A 25125-nucleotide genomic window follows, 5' to 3' on the forward strand; every position below is an offset into this window, starting at 1 on the left:
CAAATTTAATTTGAATTTCCAACACCAGCGTGTCATTATTTGTATTTATACAAGGAACTTTAAAAGACAACACAGTACAGAGTACAGCATACGTCATCATCATCCATCTTTGATTTTCTGTCAGGATTCGAACTTGAAATTATTAGAACATTTATTAATAGGACTTTTGCAATTTAATTCGTGGATTATTCTTAGATTAATTTTGGATTTGATTCTTGAGACCGTAAGTTCTTGTCCTTTTTTCATTTTTACAGAATTTTTCCAGGGAAATAAATTATTTGTTAGATTTTAAAAAGCTTGTTGTTTTCACTCTTTCTGTGTTACTGTTTATTCAAGCCTAAACATGTAACAGTACATAATCCAAGCACTTGGCATAGCCAGTATAGTACATAATCCAACAACATGGCATAGCCAGTATAGTACATAATCTAAAAACTTGGCATAACCAGTTAGAACATAATTCAAACACTTGGCATTGCCAGTATAGTACATAATCCAAACATTTGGCATAACCATTATAGTACATAATCCAAACATTTGGCAGAGCCAATATAGTAAATAATCCAAACACTTGGTATAGCCAGTATACAACATAATCCAAACACTTGGCATTGCCAATATAGTACATAATCCAAACGTTTGGCATAGCCAGTAAAGTACATAATCCAAAACTTTGGCATAGCCTGTAAAGTGCATAATCCAAACACTTTGCATTGTCAGTATAGTATATAATCCAAACATTTGGCAGAGCCAGTATAGTAAATAATCCAAACACTTGCTATAGCCAGTAAAGTACATAATCCAAACACTTGGTATAGCCAGTATAGTGCATAATCCAAACACTTGGCATTGCCAGTAAAGAACATTATCCAAAACCTTGGCATAGCCAGTATAGTACATAATCCAAGCATTTGGCATAGCCAGTAAAGTACATAATCCAAAACCTTGCCATAGCCTGTAAAGTACATAATCCAAACACTTGGCATAGCCAATATAGTAATTAATCCAAACACTTGGTATAGCCAGTATAGTACATAATCCAAACACTTGGCATTGTCAGTATAGTACATAATCCAAACATTTGGCATGGCCAATATAGTAAATAATCCAAACACTTGGTATAGTCAGTATAGTACATAATCCAAACACTTGGCATTGTCAATACAGTACATAATCCAAACACTTGTCATTGCCAGTCAAGTACATAATCCAAAACCTTGGCATAGCCAGTAAAGTACATAATCCAAACACTTGGTATAGCCAGTATAGTAATTAATCCAAACACTTGGCATTGCCAGTATAGTACATAATCCAAACATTTGGCATAGCCATTATAGTACATAATCCAAAACTTTGGCATAGCCTGTAAAGTGCATAATCCAAACACCTGGCATAGCCAGTATAGTACATAATCCAAACATTTGGCATAGCCAGTATAGTACATAATCTAAAAACTTGGCATAGCCAGTAAAGTACATAATCCAAACATTTGGCATAGCCAGTATAGTACATAATCCAAACATCTGGCATAGCTTGTAAAGTACTTGATCCAAACACTTGGCATAGCCAGTATAGTACATCATCCAAACATTTGGCATAGCCAGTATAGTACATAATCCAAAACTTTGGCATAGCCTGTAAAGTGCATAATCTAAACACCTGGCATAGCCAGTATAGTACATAATCCAAACATTTGGCATAGCCAGTATAGTACATTATCTAAAAACTTGGCATAGCCAGTAAAGTACATAATCCAAACATTTGGCATAGCCAGTAAAGTACATAATCCAAACATTTGGCATAGCCAGTATAGTACATAATCCAAAACCTTGGTATAGCCAGTATAGTACATAATCCAAAACCTTGGCATAGCCATTATAGTACATAATCCAAACACCTGGCACAGCCTGTAAAGTACATAATTTAAACACTTGGCATAGCCAGTTTAGTACATGATCCAAACATCTGGCATAGCCAGGAAAGCCAGAAAAGTAGGTAATTACAACCTCAATCTGATTTCAGTGGGTATTAACATAAATGACCAAAATGAATGTACACATGAAATTGCATGGCCATGCATGCAGCAGTACATGTATATAGGAAACAGCTACAATCATTAGTTTCTGCCAACATCCCAAAGCAATTATGAGAGAGAATGTTATGGAGTAGACTTTCACTCATCATGTCTCACCCAGTCATGTTATCCTGACACCAGGCTGACCAGTCCTAACACTAATCTCTTAATGCTGAGTGCCTAGTGAGGCAGCTGTTAGTACCATTTTTATAAGTCATTGGTTACACTGAGGTTCTAACCAGCAACCTCCCACACACGAGGCAGACACTCTAACCTCTTAGGCGACCGGAGCGGTCCCTTGAACAAATAGAGAGATGACCTAGTTTGTATGCATCAATATCATGACCCACTAATCATATATTCCTTTCCCCAGCAAAGCACACTAAATCCACAGGTTTCCATTTTTTGTGCAAGTGGCATCTTCACTAGCCAAGGTTCCAATATGTTAACCTTGTCCACACCAAAGTTGTTGGAGCAGATATTTCTGTGCTTCAGATCTGTGGATTTCATTGGATCTGACGGCAAGCGACTGCACCCAATTTAAATTACGTTTTTTCAAATTTGAACATTGTTCCTACATCATTGAGACAAGAACACATACCTAGACTGAACTCATAAATAAGCAAATACACTTCTAATGGTTTCTCTCTGGTACATAGTCATACTTTCAATGTTAAACTTACAAATTAGTATCCTTTTGAAGTTAACTCCCTCCACCTTTTCGGTCGATATACAATGTACCACTGTTACACACTATTGGTTAGATGGCATTACATACTAAGGGAAACAACTCATGAAATCGAAGAGATGTCGCTAGAACAAAGCACAAAATTATTTGCTTGATCAGCCAAGGTGTAGTCGGTGTTAACACATCGGAAACTTGTCTAGCAGAATTTAAGACAGGTTCTCATTATCCCACATGTGCTAAATACACCTACATACTAGCAGAGATGAACGTGCATAACTCTGTACCTTGAATAATCAAGGTATACTGATACTCTAAAATATAAAACATTTTACCAGTGAATTTCTACTTGTATTTATATCTATCATACAAAGGTAAGGAAAAATAGGGTCATATTTGTTACATATACCATATAACACTGGAATGTCATTATACACACTAGTAGTATTTACAGGCCTTGGAATGTCATTATACACACTAGTAGTATTTACAGGCCTTGGAATGTCATTATACACACTAGTATTATTTACAGGCCTTGGAATGTCATTATACACACTAGTAGTATTTACAGGCCTTGGAATGTCATTATACACACTAGTATTTACAGGCCTTGGAATGTCATTATACACACTAGTATTATTTACAGGCCTTGGAATGTCATTATACACACTAGTATTATTTACAGGCCTTGGAATGTCATTATACACACTAGTATTTACAGGCCTTGGAATGTCATTATACACACTAGTATTATTTACAGGCCTTGGAATGTCATTATACACACTAGTAGTATTTACAGGCCTTGGAATGTCATTATACACACTAGTATTATTTACAGGCATTGGAATGTCATTATACACACTAGTATTTACAGGCCTTGGAATGTCATTATACACACTAGTATTATTTACAGGCCTTGGAATGTCATTATACACACTAGTATTATTTACAGGCCTTGGAATGTCATTATACACACTAGTATTTACAGGCCTTGGAATGTCATTATACACACTAGTATTATTTACAGGCCTTGGAATGTCATTATACACACTAGTAGTATTTACAGGCCTTGGAATGTCATTATACACACTAGTATTATTTACAGGCATTGAAATGTCATTATACACACTAGTATTTACAGGCCTTGGAATGTCATTATACACACTAGTATTATTTACAGGCATTGGAATGTCATTTATACACACTAGTAGTATTTACAGGCCTTGGAATGTCATTATACACACTAGTAGCATTGCAATTCCACACAAAAGTTTGTCAAGATCTTAGGAGTGGGGGTGGGGCTCAGTCTTACTAACATCAAATTATAAATAAGCAAAAGATTTCAACATGTATGCAATGTAACAATATGGGAGTATAAATTTCTTAGCAAGGGAAATAACCATATTCATCAAGAGGCAAACTTACTTCCCTTATTAACACAATATGTTGTTACAGTCCATTATGAATATTTGACACATGCATTATATTCAGAAGCTGTACAATATGTAATTAAAATAGCCAATCACACAATATAAATGAATGAGTATTACTGATTGGATTATTTTAGGCGTGCATAAGCTTCCCTTCAGTAAGGGCACTCTCACTGCAAAATCCCCTTGTCTCAATCTGGTCATGATCCTACCAATCCCAGTGCTAATTTATATTTTACTTTCAATTTTACTTTCAAGAACATTGCAAAATGAAAAAGTCATACCATTTTGTTAATGTATGTTCGTCTTCTCAAAGACCAGGATTAATTCCTCCTACGTCTATAGCTGAATGGAATATACTTTTAAAACACATAATATATACATACATACATACAAACAAATAGATGGACATAATATGACATAATAGATACAAATCCCTACATAAATGCATACATATGGAGTAAAGTTATATATATATATATATATATATATATATATATATTCATTCATACAGATGTACATTAATGCATACATGCATATGTACACGAACGTACATACAAACATATCAACATACATTTAGCAGCAGGGAGGGCAAATCCTACAACTTTTAGAAGGTTCCAAATGTCAAAATAAGGTCTCCCAAAAAAAAGGGTTTTCAACCGGAAATAGCGTCGACTACGTTTCAAGAGGAACCCTTGGAGAGATAAGCCTCTTTGGGAGGTCCTCCTGAGTTAGTCCAAATATGGTTTCTGGTTGAAAAACCTATTAATGGCGCTTCGATTACAAAAAATGAACCAATTCGTTGTCATCGCCCTCCCTGCTGCTATAAATTAAAAATTTATGTTATTGATAATGGCATATATTGGAGAAGCATATACTACTCGATTAGCTCAAGAGCAACTAGAAGCAATCAAAAAATTTCTTCCTGTGAGAGATTCTGTAAGACAAAAATTACAACCGCGGCAGGAAGCACAAGTTGAATATGCTACAGGCACAGAACAATTATTTAAACCCGTTACAACAGCTACTGAAAAAGCTGCAGCGGTCACTGAAAGAGCTTTATTGGGAGATATTAAGGATGAGGAGGAAAGAAAAAAGGTATTCTTCCAATATTAAAACAGACCGCTGAGCAAGCTGAACAAATTGCGAGGGGAACTAAAAAAACAAAAAAGATTTTACAAGATCTTCCAACTGATATAGCTGCAGCTCAGCCTCCATCCATTGGCGAAGAAATACTTCAAGGTATTGGACAAATTCATACTGAAGTTGCCGACGTGAAAAGAACTTGCGCCTAAACCAATAGAGGAAAATATTGGACTGATTGGAAAATTTAGGGAGGGTTTTGTTGAAGATATTAAAGGTACTAAAATAGAAGAGTTGCCAGAAAAAATATTCCCTGGTATATTTAATAAATCTGGTTTCTTAAAACCCGGTTTTGAAAAATTAAAGGATGATAATCTTATTAAATGGATATATCGCATATATAAAAACAAAAAACAAGCCAGCGGTAGTGAATACAGAAAGCTTGATCAAGAAGTAAGGAGACTTCATAAAAAGAGTGTGAAACAACTAGAACAACAACTCTCCCAGCAGGAATCGTCATATCAACTTCCTTCACCTCTGCAACAGATAGAACAACAACAGTCTTCTTCACCGCAGCAAATTTCTTCACCCCTGCAGCGATTATATATCCGACAACGTACTATATTGAGGGAGCCAATTGAGAAGTTTAAAAGAGAAAGGGAACAGATATTGGCAGGAAAGGATGATGATGATCCTCCTGGCGCATCTGGCAGTGGTCTGGGAAGTGGTTTTATTCCCTGTCCTAACAGTATCTTCAATGATGCGCAGTGGCCAGAAGTTTTCATAGGAGGAAAGCGAGCTGGAAATAACTCACCAGAAATAATTAATGAAGCAGCTGATATTTGCAGACGATTATTTCAAGGTGGTATCATGGATATCGATATCTACCGAGAGTTTATTAATGAGCTTGTTGATGACTATAATAGTGACTAGTTGTTAGATAAATGAATACTTATATAAATGATCATACACGATTCTCATCGTAGGTCAGTTATGGTCAGGGTGGTAAATTCAAGATTGCCAGTATACAAAATAACTTAACGGACATGGATTTGGTGATGTTGTTCAAGGTTTATTTGCGGGAATGGCTCCTAAAGCAATACCGATCGTAAAACAATTATCAATGAAACCTATTGGCGTAATTCGTGATAAAGCTACTGGTGCTGTTGGTAACGTTGCCAGTAAAGCGCTCTTGGCAATCAAAAACAGACTAGCACGATTAATACGCAGACCAAAACCACCGGTGAAATTACCAAGCACCGAAGTGATGCCGGCAAATGTCAGTAAAGTAATAAATCAAGCTGCAAATCAAAAACTAGCAGAGTAGATAAATCAAGGGGCTGAACAAATAAATACAAGTATGGTGTCAGGAAGTGGTCTTCGTTTTAGAAGATAACAAATTATAACAAAATGTTTCAACGTCAATCCGACCCAGCATTTGACATGGATGCACCAGTACTTAAGGATGAATCAGTGCATGATTTTCAGTACTATTCTTATGGCATACAACATCCAAATCAACGAGGACGAATTGAATTGCAGGTTCAAGACACAAGTAGATATTTCTTGCCCGCTGAAGCTTTTATCGAAGTAGAAGGTGAAATTTGAAAAACAGATAATACAGAATATGGAGAGCATTTTAAAATCGGTTTTGTTAATAATGGAATTATGGCCTTGTTTGAAAGCGCTGCATATCTCATTGACGGAAAAAAATGGAGTCAATTGAGAACAATGTTGATGTGGCTACAACAATAATAGGTTTAGCAAGATACTCTGATGATTATACAAGATCAGCTGGTCCATCAATGATGTTTGCCAAGGATACTTCTAATTTTCCTGACAATAATCAGTACAATATTAGACGACCAAAAAACCGTGCTGCTAATCCCGCTGATATTGACGTGGAAGACACGATTATTAATGTTAATGAAAATTGTAATTTTGGATTTTATACACGTGGACAAATGTTGAGTAGAAATAGTAGAAAATTTTGTTGTGCCATTCCGCTGTTGCATATATTTGGATTTTGTCGAGATATCAAAAAGGTATATTTTGGAGCAAAACATACGGTTGTACTTTAAAAAAAAATGATGACAGTGGTGCCTTATGGCGAGAAGCTGGAGTTGGTAATGCTGGTAAAGTATTAATAACAAAACTTCTGTTGTGGATGCCGGTAATGACTCCGACAATTGCTGAAGAACAGCGACTGCTTTCTTTTATGGATCAAGGTGGTATATCGTTGTTATCATGGCTTACAGTAACCATAGATAGCGCGCAAAGTACCGTTAATGGTTTGTTTACATGGCATGTAGCATCACAGCAAGGGGTTTCTGCACCGCGACATATTTTCATTGCTCTTCAAGATATTACACGAAGAAACTCACAAGAACGTAGTCACATGATATTTGATCAACTTGGTGTTACTGACGTTTCTTTAAGAATAAACGGGCATCAAGAACCATCTGAAAATATACAATTAAATTTTGCTAATTATCATGTTGCACGTGTATATCATCACTTGATGAAATATCTAGCGCGTGATATAAATATCGATACTGGTTTGCAGATATCACAATTGGATTTTATGGCACATTATCCAATCTATTACTTCTCACTAGAGCATTTTGATTTAACTAGACAGTCTGTCGTTGATGTGCATTTCAGAGCTCAAGTGACAAGAGGGGTTATAGCTGAGTACAGAGCAATTGCTGTTATACTCAGTGATAAGACAATGTTACTTGAGGGTGTTGGTGGCCGAATGAGAGTCGTTGATGCACCAGTAGAAAAGATGTAGACAATTAGATCAATCGCGTTTATTATAAAAATGTCATATAGTCACGTTAATGTCACAGACTTCTGGTCAGATAAAAAAATTACAATAAAAAAAACGCGAGCGCATGTGGGGCAACGATAACACTAAAAAACGATCAAATTGTTAATGGTGGCTCAAACAAGTTATCGCTGACTAAAACCCAACTAAAACATTTCAATAAAGCAAAGCAAGCAAAAACTGGAACTCAACTTGATTTTGCTCCAAAAGCCACCAAGGATATGGTTAAAACCGGAGGAATATTTCCACTTCTCACAGCAATACCAGCATTAATAGCTGCTGCTGCCCCAGCTGTCGCAAAAGCAGCCGCGTTAAGAGCTGCTGGAATGGCATTAAAGAAAGCAACTGGAAAAGGATACAAAAAAAGGACGGGGTCTAAGACTTCCAGGAACTCCACCTTCATGGTACCCACGAAGTATTGCACACACCGATGTGAAATTTTGATTTGCTCGATGCTGCTAACAACTTAAAATAAAAAATTTCAGAGGCGTCTTTATGCGAGATCAGTTACCACAACAACCGAATAATCCAGAAACTGGAATTATTAATCTCGATAACAGCGATGATCCAGGAACTCACTGGGTTGCTTACGCGATACATCCATGTGGAATTATCTATTTCGATTCGTATGGGTTAGCACCGCCAGTTGAATTCCTCAAATACGCACGTAGAGTACGAAGTACTCCAATTCCCATCCTAGTCTGGTATTCAACGCTACCAACACAAACACTAACCGATCCGCCAATATGTGGCCATGAAGTATTAAATGTTCTTGACGCGATATCAAAATCAACCAAACCGCCTCACAAAGTCATGCACGAGTATACCGCGGGCCGATTTAACATTTTAAACAATCCTTAAAGAATAATGGTAGATATTTACGGAAGATCTCTCATCGAAGCAAAGATAAAAAAAAAATCGCGGTGATGTAGATATATCAAAATATGCGACCAAAGATGAAATCGACAATCTTTTATCGTTGTCCGGGATAGACCCAGATGAGGTTGTTATTTTTCAGGACCGACATGGCAAGCTAAAACCAATAATATCAAATGGAATGACATAGTTCGCAGGGTTCTTGGAGCTACCCCGGATAACATCCCTGTGTTTACTGACAGCGGAAAAATCAGAGACTCAAGAATATCGTTTACAACCATCAGAGATGAAATTGCAAAAAACGTTGCTAATCGCCTAAAAAATACTGGTGACACAATGACAGGTGAACTCAGCATGAACGGAAACAAGATAACAGTGTTAAGAGATCCAAAATCCCCGGAAGATGCCTCAAACAAACAATATGTTGACACGCATTTCACAACCCTAGAAGCGTTATTATAAAATCGTTAAAGAAAACACCGGTGACACAATGACAGGTGAACTCAACATGAACGGAAACAAAATACTGGTGTTAGCGGATCCAACATCCAACAAAGATGCTGCAAACAAATTATACATCGACACCGTAGACAATAAATTATCCACATTGCGGACCGAGTATGACGTTCACGTAAACGCGTTTTCAAGACTTCGTACAAACTTTCAAAAAATTAATGAAACCGCAGAAGAATTCTTTGGTGATCCGCTCACCGTTGACATAAATCTTTCTGATATCAAAACCAACATTGACACGATCAAACAAACACAGCAAGATATCGTAAGTGGGATCCCTGATATCGTTAATAAAACCAGTTTGATTAAAATCCCACCTGGAGTTACTCTTGGGCATTTTACCAACATAGTATACACGGTATCATCTGGGTTCGCAACATGGTCTAAACAAAATAATACTATCAAATACACCGCACCAGCCACTGGAGTGTATAGGTTTTCTGTGTTCAGTGCTGCAAAATTTGAGATTTTCACAACATATCCCTGGCGACATTCCACCGACAGGTTTTCCAGGGTTGTGACTGTAATAATAAATAGCGGAACTGAAGAAGAGTTTATACTGGAAGCAGCCAATAAGACATTAAATGCAACATCTTATTGGTGGTGTTTGGAATTTGTAGCAGTAACACCTCAATTGGTTACTGCGTAAGATAATAAATGACCCCATTAACAGAGTTAAGGACAACAGCATCAACAACATTAGATGCGCAACAATATAGATACGATCAAGTACGCGAATGGCAATCAGAGTTAAAAACCCTCATCGACAAATACAACCTAAAAGTAGAGAAATATAAACGACGAGCAGTTATCCTGGATGCGTTAGTATACTTGGCATCCGCATTAGTTGCATCCACCGGAGTAGTATTATCAGCGCTAACACCAGTAACACCTGCAATCGCAGTAACGATATGCGTTTCATCATCAGCAGCCATTGCAGGTGTTTTTAATATAATCGTGAAAAAGATATCCTCATGCACGAGCACAAAATTGCATGATTATATCATACAACTAAACACAGCAAAAGCAGCATACTCAAAATTGTCGTCATTCATATCATCAAGCCTCAGTGACGAACAATATCAGATTCCGAATTCGCTCTAATGGTTAAGATATACGAAGACTGCACCCGCCATTTAAACAACAAAGATAAATAATGACAGAATTACTTCAACAGATAGTCGAAAATACAAGCCCCAAAAGAACTTCAATGATAACGGTAAGCTCGACTAACCCTGAATTTAGTATTAATTTTACAACTGCAATTCCCGTGAAAGAAATCGCACTAGCACAATTACAAGTATATCACAGTTGGCCCAATATCAGATCAAAATCATTTGGTGGATTACCAGCGAATAATTCGTTTGTGTTTGCAAATAAAAATAAAGATGGTACACCCGACTGGAACGTCATTGGGATACCAACCGGGTCTTATCAAATCGAAGAAATCGATGAGGAATTACAACGTCGAATAAAAAATATCACAGGAAAAGAATCCAAGATAAAAATAACTGTTCATGAACCAACCCTGTCTTCTGCAATCGAAATAAGCGCTCCAGACTACGCTGTGGGTATATATCAGAGTTCGATCAGAACAGTGTTAGGATGGCCTGAAATACCACCTGAAGCACCACCAATACCACCAGAACCGAAAAAGTCTGATTATGTCACGGATAAGAGTTCGTATCACGATATGGCACCATCGTACAAGGATCTTTTACTTAGAATAAGAAGTTCGTTGAATGAAGATGGAATCTATATGAAGTGGAGAGATGAGGGTGATGGAACTGAATTTTGGTCATTGGGCGGTGAAATTATTGACCCAAATCAAGTTTTTAGATACTTAAGCGAAATTAATCAAGAACATGAAAAAAACTTCATTAATTGCGGCAACTCTTTCAAGAACATCTTTCCGATATAACTTCACGCGAATAGATTATTAAACACGTAGAAATGCTAAATCAGCTTCCATCCGACATGGAATATATCAACTATCGGGTAATTCAGATAATGATTTCTCTCTCAGGTACCGATGATTTTAAGCACAGATTTTTAACTGCGCGCTCGTTAACAGAAGCAGATCTGCCAAATTATAAATTCCCTCAGTATAGTGTCCCTGAACAAAAGAAATCGGTCAGCGATCTCATTGATGAGTTCTTTCCTGACATACTCGCACAGTACAAAAAAACATTACCACCAGCAACTATTCTCCGGCACAACAATGACCCAGAAGGGACAGGCCGACATGTATCCCCGAAAATCGTAAATATAACCCCTGTGGTCGGGGTCAATCTTGTGTGTGATGTCATTGATGTCAGCTACAGCACGGACACAACAGTATCAGATCAAGCCCAGCAAGGATTTGTTCTTTATTCATTCACCCCGAAAGAACCACCTGGATATCTGATTGTGCAAGAGCCGATCAATCAGGTTTATTTGCAATGTTTTAGTCCACTGTTATCAAGAATAAATTTCAAACTAACAGACCAATCTGGTCACCTTCTGGATTTAAGGCATGAAACACTACATATTAATCTACTTGTAAAGTCTTAAGACTTTTATCCTAAGGATTTCTGTCCTAAGGATCTCATCGTAAAGATTTCTATCCTAAAAATCTCATTAAAAAAAAAACAGTAAAAAAAAATAATTCTCCTGACAGTCAAGGTGGATATTTTTTTTACTGTCGCCCAGAATTATAAGAAATTTAGTTTTTACTGAAAAACTGTCAAATTTCTCAATTCTGAAGGATAATTAACTAGTCAAATCATAAAAATCGTCCGACTTGCTAGTTCGGAGGGGTACTTAGCTAGTCAAAACCATGTAAATCGTCCGATTTGCTAATTCGGAAGGGTACTTAGCTAGTCAAAATCATAAAAATCGACCAATTTATTAATTCTGAAGGGTACTTAGCTAGTCAGAATCATAAAAATCGTCCGAAATTCACAAGCACGTATAATAATTTTATTTTTGTGCACGGAGCAACAGTAAAAATATTTTATTTATATATATTTTGTGCACATCGACTGATTTGCTAATTCTGAAGGGTAATTAACTAGTCAAAATAAAAAAAATCGTTCGATTTCCTAATTCTGAAGGGTACTTAGCTAGTCAAAATCATGGAAATCGACCGATTTGCTAATTCTGCATGGTACTTAGCTAGTCAAAATCATGAAAATCGTCCGATTTGCTAATTCTGAAGGGATGTTTACTAGTCAAAATTATGCGAATTCAGTAAAAAGCAAAAAAACAAAAAAAATATATTTTATTGAAATCTGCAAGTGCATAAAAATATTATAAGAAATTTATTTTTTACTGCACATCGACTGATTTGCTAATTTTGAAGGGTACTTAGCTAGTCAAAATCATGAAAATCGACCGATTTGTTAATTCTGAAGGGTAATTAACTAGTCAAAATTATGAAAATCGTCCGATTTGCTAATTCGGAAAGTACTTAGCTAGTTGTCCGATTTGCTAATTCTGAAGGGATGTTTACTAGTCAAAATCATGCGAATTCAGTAAAAAATATATCTGCAAAGAAATTAATTTTTTGTTGACAGACCCTGATTTCTAATTAATCAAACGAGTATTATATAATTACCACCACGTGAAAGTTTTTATACACGACAAACAAGCACTTGAAAACTACATCAAAGAGGTGTTTATGCAGTCCCCGGTCAGCACAGTTGATTTAGTTATTGATGTATTCGGTAATGAAGACTTGTTGTTAACGCAGGGACAGTTAGATGAACTGCGGCAAAAACGTATTTGTATGATCACATGTGACAGAGACCAGATTTTAAATTATACGCATTTCTGCATTAAATTTGATCGGCTTAAAGAAATAGTATTTAACTCATCAGATGCAGGTCAGATTGATACAAGTGAAAATAACTCATCAGATTGATGCAGGTAAAAAAAAATATCTGTATCAGATTGATGCAGGTAATTTTTTTTTTACTTTCGATTTCATTTCCACGTACTTGACTTCATTTCCAAGAAATCAAGGGATCTAATTCTCGATCGCTTCACAATCTGACATAATTTTTCTCAATTGTCTTACACGAGTATGAATTACCTTCCTGGTTTCGTATTCTTCAGATAATGCTGATCTAATTTTTCAATTGCACGAGACAACGAAACAAATTCATTTATTTGTGCTTCTTCTACTACAGCTAGTGATTTATACATAGCAGTTTGAATTTTCTTTATAAATCTGTACTGAGCAGGCAAAATATACCGACCTTCCAATTTAGCCTCATACAATGCTTCAAAATCGGACATGATTTTTTTTCAGGATTTAATTCATCAGGTATATTAATTCCGTTTTCTTCTAATTTTTAATAGCAGAAATTACATCATTGATATTTTCGTAATTCATTATTTATATAATTATATATTTAAAAGAAAAAAAATTTGTACACCATTTATGTGAACTTCTAAGTCCAAAATGGTATTTTTTTTTTCTTCACACTATTTACCGTGCCCCCTCTAGATTGTCTTATGACATTTTAGCAGGTTTGACGATAGTGTAAGGACAGCACATACATATACGGGGTTATATTCTACGCTCAACAGGTTTGCACACCTCCCCCAAAATCAATCCCGCAGGTGCAAAATGTCACCGCGCGCGGTGATAACGCGGAAGGTGTGCAACTTTTTGGGGTTTCGAAACCCCAGTGTATAATTCTGACGCTATAGTATATAAACTGACTGATACTTGGAAACTCAAAAATAGCTCACACAGTGGGCGTGGCTAATTTGCTGTTTTTGTATTTCTTTTTTCTTAAATATAATCGCAGAAAAAATACAGCTGAACCAAGAAACCAAACGAATTTAATAAAACAAAGATATTGTTTGTGAAAAAAATATTATTTATTGTAAATAAACGATTATGCCTGCCCGTGTTGATAAAATTCAGATATGATCGTGTTAACAGCTACACACAGACTCGCGCGAGAGATGAAACAACGAAGGGTTAACTCATGCACTTATCACAGCTTTTTCAGATACAAGGGCGACACATGGACCCCTGATCGAATGGGAGAGAAATATATTCCGAGGATTATGGTTTGAGACGAAATATGTACGGTACCGTTAGAAACATTAAAAATATTTCTCGATTGGTTATTAACAAAAAATAAGCTGTGATAATGTGTGGTGATCATGGCCAGCCACCACCTTTTGTTGGACCATCTCCACATTTGTGGTTAAAAGATTTTGTTGATTATTATGAAGAAATAAACGATGATTATAGAGCGCTTGATACAGAATTAAACGAGTTTAAAAAATTAATCAGACTACAACCGAACAAAATTCAATGTGAAATAATGCGTGAAATAATTTCAGAGACTTCAATGAGCGACTTTCTGCAAACGTGGAGACCAAACGACTTGATAGTGGCAAGTAGAAAGATAGAGACACACTTCAACAGCGCTTGTTTCAATTACAACGAGAAAAGTTTCCAACGTTGCCAGTGCCGTTGTGTTATCGACCAGCTGATACGCGGTTACAGAATATCGACGTTGATATACCAGGACAGTCAGGGAGGAAGCAGAATCTCGTATTAAATGATGTTGTTGCAGTTGATATCAATGTTGTTGAAGATGCACTGCGCGCTGATAAATCCCCCTGGACGCTAGGATACGCAATGACGATACATTCGTTTCAAGGACTGACTATCTCTGATACAGTTGTTTGGATGGTTGATGATCGTATCGAGTGGTCAAACTTAGTTTACTTGGCTGTGTCCAGAGTCAGAAGAATATCTCAACTGCGAAGGATTGTTTTGGATGAGTCAATGGCTGATGAAATTAATAATAAAAACAACAATGATATAATAAGAAAAAAATTAGCTGGTTACAAACAGAGTGACAAAAAAAATAACCGCGATTTTGACCTTGACGTTGAATTTATCATGACACTGAAACAACAGCAGAATAATCACTGTGCGAGCTGTAATTGTATAATGTTGTGGCAGTATTCGAGTAATAATCCAAGACAATTCACCGTAGATAGAAAAGATAATCGTCTTGGTCATACACGAGAAAATGTGATGCTGACCTGTCTTGAATGCAACCGGCGTAGGGGTGCTAGTTAAGTGATCTGGGCGGTAATTGTGTGTCTTCGGGAATTACTTGTAGTTGTTCACGTGTAAACTCACGTTGAGGAGCAGTCGAATCCAGTCTGTAGATTGCTGGTCTACCAGTAGATCTAGTTATACCAGATATCTTGTGTGTCGTGATGCTCCAGATAGGATCAGTCGCTCTTTTTTTACCATCTTCAAGTTCACCTGGTTCATATAAATATCTCACAGTGACATCGCCCAGTATTGATTGTGCTGAAAAATCACGTCGCTGTACAGGTATATTTTTTTGGTAATTGCGTTAATAGATTTCATGTTGGTTGTTCGAGTAATTTCATTATTTAATGCAACTATCACACCTGGTAATCTTGCGACCCATTCGCGTGATCTCTTGTCCTGAATGAATTCCTTCGCGTATTGATATCCAAATAACCGCTCAGCAAGTGTTCCATTAAATCGCTCAACAATTGCCTGATCACGATGAATCGCAGTATGTCCTCGTCTAATGCTGACATTATGTTGCTTCATCAGCGATGATACTGCACCCTGAAATTCTTTGCCAGGATCAACTTGTAACAACTGTGGCCATCGTAGAGGTCCTCGTTGATAAATTCGTTCAAACGCAGAAGCAACCTCAGATGCTGTTTTAGTCGTTAAGGGTTCTGCATCTTTGTATCTACTTGCAACATCAACTACAATTAACGCGTACTTGTATGTAATTTGACGTCTTCTGATTTTAATAGTATCATGTGGCACAAATAATATATCAGCCTGATGAACTTCATTAGGAACACTAACATCAAAATGTGCAAAGTGAATTTGTTTAGGCGGTGGTTGGTAAATTTGCCATATTGCCTGTTTGGATAACCACTTTTTAGCAGTAAGGCGTGTAACTTTTGCTGCTTCAGCGAGTTTTCTAATTGCTGCGCTACCCCTCCAATATCCTTTTGGGGAATAATAAATCGACTCCATTTATAATTAATTACCAGCACCTAGCGCTAATTTACCTTTCATTGAGGATTTTATTAACCAACTAGCTAACCTCTCCTTGAAAGATTTATCAGTGATGGAATTTAGCGCGTGAATTAATTTCACATCCGCGAGATGCCTATCTTGTAGATTTTTACTTTTATAAGCTACATCATGAGCATGACACGCCTTATCAATAGCGTTTATCGGATACTCGCCTGGTTTTGGTTGATCTTGGTCATCAAGTCTGATATCAAGTCTGGTTCTAGGTCCGCAGTAATTATATCCTGGGAGGTGTTTTTCTCCTGGGTATTTAGCCCACGGAGTTCCAGGTAGTTTTGTTAATTTTGCTGCGATGTCACCCCCGTGTTGCTTTTTTTTTTTAACCTGACGCTGGCTTTGACTTTGGCTTTGGTTTTGACTTTGGCTTTGGTTTTGGCTTTGACTTTGATTTTGGCTTTGACTTTGGCTTTGGTTTTGGTTTTGGTTTTTCACCTGACTGCACTGACTTGTCAGTAGAGATAAATTTAAATTTCTTTGTACCGCATCGTTCACACTTGCCCGTAACCGCAGATCTATTATTTTTTGTTGTAATGGTTGTTAGATCACTTGTTGGTGTACGCGCCCTGCATTTCACACAATATAAATCCATATTTATTTTATATTATTTTAATGGAGATCACTGATTTTTCTGCTACAAGGAAACGAGAACCAGTTAAGCATCACGCAGCGCTACCAAATTATGTTCGTATGATTATTATAGGTCCATCTGGAAGTGGTAAGACGCAGTTGTTACTTAATTTAATAATGAAGTGGATGAAGTGGGATAAATTATGTATGGTAGCTCCATCTGTAGACGATCAACGATGCTACGAAGTGTTGAAAGATTTTAGTGAAAGTGCGAAATCGTTAAATGAAAACGGCGATGATGTTGTTGAATTTATGACTGACATTAATGAAGCGCCAAGTATTGATGATATTGATGGGTCAATTAACAATTTAGTTGTTTACGATGATGTAATGTTGGATAAACAATCAAATCCTGCCAGGATATTTCCCAGAGGTAGACACAAAAACACAGATGTAATTTATGTAACCCAGAGGTATACACAAATTCCTAAAGTGATCAGGGATAACTGTAATATTCTTACTGTCTTTAACGGAGTTGATACTCACACGTTACGAAATATTCATCAGACCTGGTGTAGCGGCGATATGGACATAAATAAATTAAAAAATTTCTTTAGTCGTGCTAAAATAACCCCACATGGGTTTATAACAAAAAACTTACACGATCCTAGAACACGGTATCGAGTTGGTCTTGATAATTTTTTTAATTCATAACAGCAGGGAGGGCGACGACAACGAATTGGTTCATTTTTTGTAATCGAAGCGCCATTAATAGGTTTTTCAACCAGAAACCGTATTTGGACTAACTCAGGAGGACGTCCCAAAGAGGCTTATCTCTCCAAGGGTTCCTCTTGAAACGTAGTCGATGTTATTTCCGGTTGAAAACCCTTTCTTTTGGAGACCTTATTTTGACATTTGGAACCTACTAAAAGTTGTAGGATTCGCCCTCCCTGCTGCTCATTTCCACCAGGAAGCATTAGTGCAAAAAATGCTTTGGTATGTACTGTTACACTATGTAGGTCAATAATCATTCATCTGTATCACAAAGAAGCTACATCCATTCATCCATTCACTTATTCATGCATCTGTATCACAAAGAAGCTACATCCATTCATCCATTCACTTATTCATTCATCTGTATCACAAAGAAACTACATCCATTCATCCATTCATTTATTCATACATCTGTGTCACAAAGAAACTACATCCATTCATCCATTCACTTATTCATTCATCTGTATCACAAAGAAACTACATCCATTCATCCATTCACTTATTCATACATCTGTATCACAAAGAAACTACATCCATTCATCCATTCACTTATTCATTCATCTGTATCACAAAGAAACTACATCCATTCATCCATTCACTTATTCATACATCTGTATCACAATGAAACTACATCCATTCATCCATTCACTTATTCATACATCTGTGGATCATTGCACCCAGCTACATAAATTACATACATTGGACTGGTGAACTCTCACCACAAAAAAACGCCAGCTAGTAGCATGCATTTAAACTGAAAACTAAACTTCTCTGGAAATTACTGAATTCACTGAGTTATGTTCTGCATGCCTTGCGACAAATTCATATTTTATGTAACCAAAAAGACAGTGGAAAGAAAACTGTTAAAAATTGATCGATAGATGCATTCAAACATTGAACAATTAGATGTCTGATTATTCAAAATTTTAAGTTAGGTGTAATTGTATTAATTTTTATAGGCTGAAACATGTCTATTTACCTTGATTCAGTTAGATAATGATAATATCATCGAAAGCACATGTAACTGCCATTCACAATGTGCAACGGCTAAACAGTGTTGGAATATATGAAACTATTTGTTCTGAAGTGATATATGTCTAGTGCAAAATGCAGTTTCCTTTTCTTTTCATGCCATTATTGTAAAAACACTCACAAATATTTTCCCTCGTATAAATGTATGCATAATAATGTGCTTTTCTAGCATCATCGGAATTAGGGTTCCAAGTATTGTAACTTTTCAAATGTTCTACTAATTACAACATCATGTAAATGGATAAAATCACGAAAAAACAAGCTATTAATCTGCCAATGGAATAGCCGGGGATTAAACATCAACAAACCAGAACTAATGATCAAACTCCAACAATCCAAACTCAAACCAGATTTAATATTTATCCAAATAACCCTAATTCACCAAAATTCGAAAAATATACCAAAAATCCCAGGTTTTTCCACCAGTAAATTCACCATGAGAGACAATGAGAAAAAAGGGGGTGGTTTAGCCATCTTTGTCAGCGACACACTCCCAGATACAACATTCGAACAACACTCCATAACCACAACAGACCCTGACAATCCAACAACTCTTGAGTATCAACCAATACTCATCCACAGTGGTCTATTTTCATTTGAAATTTTCGATATATATGATCGTGGTAAGCTATGTGTTGTCTCCCCCCTTAACTATGCCCAATTAATCATCACAACGAGTGACTATATGATATGTGGTGACTTTAACGCACATAGGAAAAGATACGGAGGAAAACAACAAAACAAGAGGAGCTTATTGATTGAAAAATGGGTCCTTAACAACAATCTGGTCATATTAAATGACGGTACTAAAACCAGAATTTCACCAGAGGACGGGTCACTATCAGCAACTGACCTAACAATTTGCACACCCAAATTGCATCTATGATTAATTGCGAAGTAGATAAAGACTGCACGTTGGGTAGCGACCATTTTCCCATACTTATTACGATAAAACATACCAATCCAGTTGCCAAGTACCCAAATGTAGACTCGACAAAGCCAACTGACATACATTCAATTCCTTACTTACTGGTATAACTATAGCCAATCTACGGGAAGACGACCTAAAAATCCTTGAAGCGATAAATGCAGCGCCACTCAAAGCATCCCCATTACTGGATCTGAGATCACTCCAAATACAAAACAACCCATCCCATGGTGGAATGACGGCTGCAAAAATATAATCAAGGAGAAAAAGAAACCTCTCAATAAATTTCGTCATACAGGACAATTAAGTGACTACATTGACTACAAAACAAAAGAAAAACAAGCGAAAACTATTATCAAAAGAGTAAAGGAAACATTTTGGCAAAAATATTGTTCTACACTTGAAATCAAGCAATGCAATTCCAAACAGGTCTGGAACAAAATAAAAGCAATGCGAGGCAACAGTAGTAACAGTATCCCAAATATCAAGGGTGCATCAACCAACAAAGAAAAAGCAGAACTACAGCAAAATATTTCGCCGGAATGAGCAAGAATGATAACCGCTCAGATCAATTCCAAGCACACAAAGCAAGAGTAGAGTGTGAATATCCTTACCTCTTTACTGACATAGACCCCAGGAATTCTCCTCTAAACGACCTTTTCACCTTAGACAAATGGAGATCAGCCCTTAGAAACAAGAAATCCACCTCTCCAGGAGAAGACAATCTAGGATATCAAATGTATAAGAACATACCAACCAATATTGAAGAAATCATACTAGATATGATTAATCAATCATGGCAGACAGGACAAATACCCCAAAAATGAAAACAGGCTATGGTTATCCCGATCCCAAAAGCTGGTCAAGACCCCACAGAACTATCCTCTTACAGACCAATCTCCCTCACCGATACTGTATGTAAGGTGATGGAGACAACGATAAACAACAGACTTAAACATCACCTTGAAAACAACAATCTTCTCTGACAAAACCAAAGTGGCTTCCGAATTAAAGATCCACCCTCGGCCAGCTAATAAGGCTTGAATCTCGCGTCAAAATAGCTTTCAATGCTAAACGAAAATGCGATCGACATCTCATACCTATCTTTCTAGACCTTGAGAAAGCCTTTGATCTAGTTTGGACTTATAGTCTTATCGCCAAATTGAACCACTATGGAATCAACGGCCACATGTATAAATGGATCAAAAACTTCTTAAAAGACAGACATATCAAAACTAGAATAGGTGTTCAATATTGAGAAGAATATGTGCTGGAGAATGGCACTCCCCCAAGGAAGAGTCTTAAGCTCGACCCTATTTAATATCATGATAAACGATCTAGAACGCTCTGGTGACCTCAGTAACATCGATCTATCGCAATTTGCTGACGACGGTGGCATATGGAAAGCGGACAACCCACGCAGCCAACAGTTAATTACGGAACTGCAAGCCAATTTAACCAACATTGGCAAATGGGCTGACAAATGGGCTTCAAACTATCAAAAGGAAAAACAACTGGAATAAAGAGTGCATTATAAAATCACCAACCCTATATATTCAAGGCGAACTCATCAAATTTGAAAAAGTTGCACACTTTTTAGGTATGTATTACGACCAGCACCTCTCATGGAAACATCACATCACTGAATTAATACGCAAATGTAATGGAGACCTAAATCTCCTGCAAAACATCAAAGGTTTACAAAGGGGTGCAGACCAAGACACATTAATAACACTCTACAGGGCCTTAATTAGATCCAAGCTGGATTATGGATGCCAGATCTACGCCTCTGCCAAACCATCACTCCTCAAACGCCTTGACATAATCCAAGCTAAAGCTCTGCGTATATGTACAGGCACACTCAAAAATACCTCCAGAGAAGAACTACAGATCCTAACAGGCGAAACGTTTTTAACATTAAGAAGAGAAGAAATAACATTAATATATGCAGCCAGAATTTCCATACACAACTGCAGCCATCCCACATGTGACATCATTAACAAATGCAACATCCCATTTAGCCAGAGACTCGTTCCCTTCCCACCATCCGTGAAAAAGATTCACTCATTATTTGAAGAACTACAACTCGACTACCTTCATGCAGAACCAACAATATATCCAGACCCCACACCATGGACAAGCAAAAAACCTATTATTAACACCTTCGCAATAACTTTCGGATCCAAAGAAGAACAACCATTAGAAATAAGATCAAAGATCCTGACTGTATTAAACAATTCTTACAAGGAATTCGTCAAAATATACACAGACGGATCAAAATCAAACAACCCAGACAGAACTGCTGCAGCACTCACTATACCGGAATTGAATAAGGAAATAGGAAGCAGACTCCCGGATAATTGTTCAATATATACAGCAGAATTTTGGGCCATATTTGAAGCATTGAAGACAGCATACTAACAGAAATTCCGGAAAACATTAATAATAAGCGACTCACTTAGTGTACTAAAAACCCTGGAAACTGGCAATTCAAAGGGGCGTGAAAACCTCATAAAAGAAACAAACATGTTACTTAACAATATGGAAATACAAGACCAAATTGTAGAATTCATGTGGTTCCCGTTCCATATTAACATCTTAGGCAATGACATGGCCGACTTAGCAGCAAAGAACCAACTCAACGAACTGGAACCGACCCTAATCGATAACAGCGTCCCAGAATTAACAGCATGATAAAAAAATCGCCTCTAAATGGCAAACCGAAAGGGATACATGCCCCAAAGGACGCACGCTGTACTCGATAAAAAAAAACCCCAGCGAGTCGCAAGATCAAAGCACCATCAACTAACACCAAACACTATCAACGGATCATGAACCGAATAAAAACAGAAAAACCCTACTTGCAGGTAGTATGGGGATATAAGTCCTGGCTAATCGAGGAATGGAGCAAAATGACCCAGTTGTGTTGATGATGAAGACCTCCAGCATGTATTCAACATATGCCCGAGATATGGAGAACAAAGGAAAAATTAACTACCACGCTAAAGAAAATTGGCTCATCATGTACCTGCCCCGAACTACTGTATCAAAATAATCATAATCCCAATCAAACAAATGAGGCCATGTTAGTCTTCCTCAGGGAGATTGATAAAACTGGCAAGATATAACCCTGCCCATTATGTTCAGACCGGTTTGACATTTCATAAACCCTATATACCTACATAATAACCTCTCATTCAACCCAAACAAACAACCGCTAGTTTCATTCACTGAAACAGGTGGGAAAGTGGGTGCGGTAGTAGTATACGGTTTACCGCCCAAGTAGGGGTGCGTACCGCGAAACGCGGGCTGATGCTGCACCTGCACCCATCACCCACTACGGCACCCTGGGTGATTATATAGGTAATGCAGTATGGCCCAAGTACGGGTGCGTACCGCGAAACGCGGGCTGATGCTGCACCTGCACCCATCACCAACTACGGCACCCTGGGTGATTATATAGGTAATGCAGTATGGCCCAAGTACGGGTGCGTACCGCGGAACGCGGGCTGATGCTGCACCTGCACCCATCACCCACTACGGCACCCTGGGTGATTATATAGGTAATGCAGTATGGCGACATATAGAAAAGTAGGTCATTTCCTATCGCCACTTACACAACATCTGGCCACTTCATCACCCGACGCCCCTCTTGGAGTAACTGGGTGGGGAATTAGGTGTGGGGGGAGCATACGGTTTACCGCCCAAGTAGGGGTGTGTACCGCTAAGCGCGGGCTGATGTTGCACCTGCACCTATCACCCACTGCAGCACCCTGGGTTGTCCTCGATGTATGACCAGCTAAGCAATGAAATAGGTGGTTGGTAACCAAATAGCCATCAATATGTATACTAACAACATCTATCTGTTCTCACCTCCAACTTAAGGCATGATGAATCATTTAAAATATAAAAATTAAAACTGGCCAATAAACTTAGAGATTATAAGGTGGCTTAAACCCCAGCCATCAGGACCCGCTGCACAATGCGGCAACGATTTGTCTAATAAACTTGTTAAAACTTAAAGTAAGAACCTAAAAATTAGACCTATAAGGTGGCTAAAAACCCAAAGCCATCAGGACTAGCTACACAATGTGGCACCAAATTTACATAATTAGGAAATATGTTCCCAAAATTTAGAATTATAAGGTGGCTAAAACCCAGCCATCAGGCCCGCCGTACAAGGCGGCAAAATTAATGATGAGAGTATAACCCCAAATATCAACGGACTAAATAAATTTCCTTAAAATAGACTAGGAAGATTCGTCATGTCATCTCTATCTTATCCTACAAACAGCACAAATAATGATTTTCCAAATTACAAATATGGCAAGACGACGTCATTTACTATTCGGAAACTGGGAAACAAAAGAACGATCGCGGATGTAAGGCGCATCCCTTCCACTCAGTCCGACATACCTTTACCACTGCCAGACATGTACTATATATGTGAGCGCGTGTGGGCCATACTACTGCTACTAATAATAATAATGAGGACTTTGTATAGCGCCTAATCTATAGAAGCTCTAAGCGCTTTACAACATTAGACAATACCTATAACATAAAAAACATATATAATGATATGATTACAAACACAAACACCATGAAATTAGAAAACATTAAAAAACAAAAACATTCTCAGAATATTTAAGGTAATTTAAGGTAATAAACATTATTAGGTCTTTAAGTTTGTTCTTGCAGTCAGAATAAATGAGTTTTGAGAGCACTCTTGAATGGGATCACTGTGTCTTTGTGTCTAAGTTCAGTGGGCAATTCAATCCACGTTGCTGGGCCCTGGTATGCAAAAAGAACGCTGTCCATATGACTTTGTTGTTATAGTGGGAATAATGAGTATACGATTGTAGGAAGAGGAGCGTAAGTATCTTGCTGGTGTGTACAGATGGGTGAGGTTGGATAGGTATATTGGACTAGAGTCCGTCAGTAAAACGTAGCACAGAAAACAAATTTTTTGTTTGATTCTGGATTGAATGGCTAGCCAGTGTAGGGTACAGAGCAGCGGGGAGGTGTGCTCTGATCGTGATACTCTAAGTATGATCCGGGCAGCTGTGTTTTGAACTTTTTGAAGTCTCTGGAGTAGATATTGAGATGAACCAGGCCGAAATGAGTTACAATAGTCCAGTCTTGAAAGTACTAATGAACACACAAGTGTTTTAGTGACATCAACTGAAAGATATTTGCGAATGGAGCTGATGCGTCTCAGC

The 25125-nt window shown here is 37.5% G+C and overlaps 1 long non-coding RNA gene across 1 annotated transcript in view; it reads left to right on the forward strand.

The window, feature by feature from the left end:
• Positions 1 to 19058, forward strand: part of LOC149798632 (uncharacterized) — a 56928-nt gene extending 37870 nt beyond the window's left edge. Inside the window, exon 4 of the long non-coding RNA XR_016421005.1 lies at positions 14838 to 19058. This is a non-coding gene — a long non-coding RNA (uncharacterized LOC149798632). The remainder of the gene's footprint in view (positions 1 to 14837) is intronic.
• The last annotated feature ends 6067 nt before the right edge of the window (positions 19059 to 25125 follow it).

This window comes from Sinohyriopsis cumingii, chromosome 5 (assembly GCF_028554795.1).
Source record: "Sinohyriopsis cumingii isolate HCF-2022 chromosome 5, ASM2855479v2, whole genome shotgun sequence".
NCBI classification, from domain to species: domain Eukaryota; kingdom Metazoa; phylum Mollusca; class Bivalvia; order Unionida; family Unionidae; genus Sinohyriopsis; species Sinohyriopsis cumingii.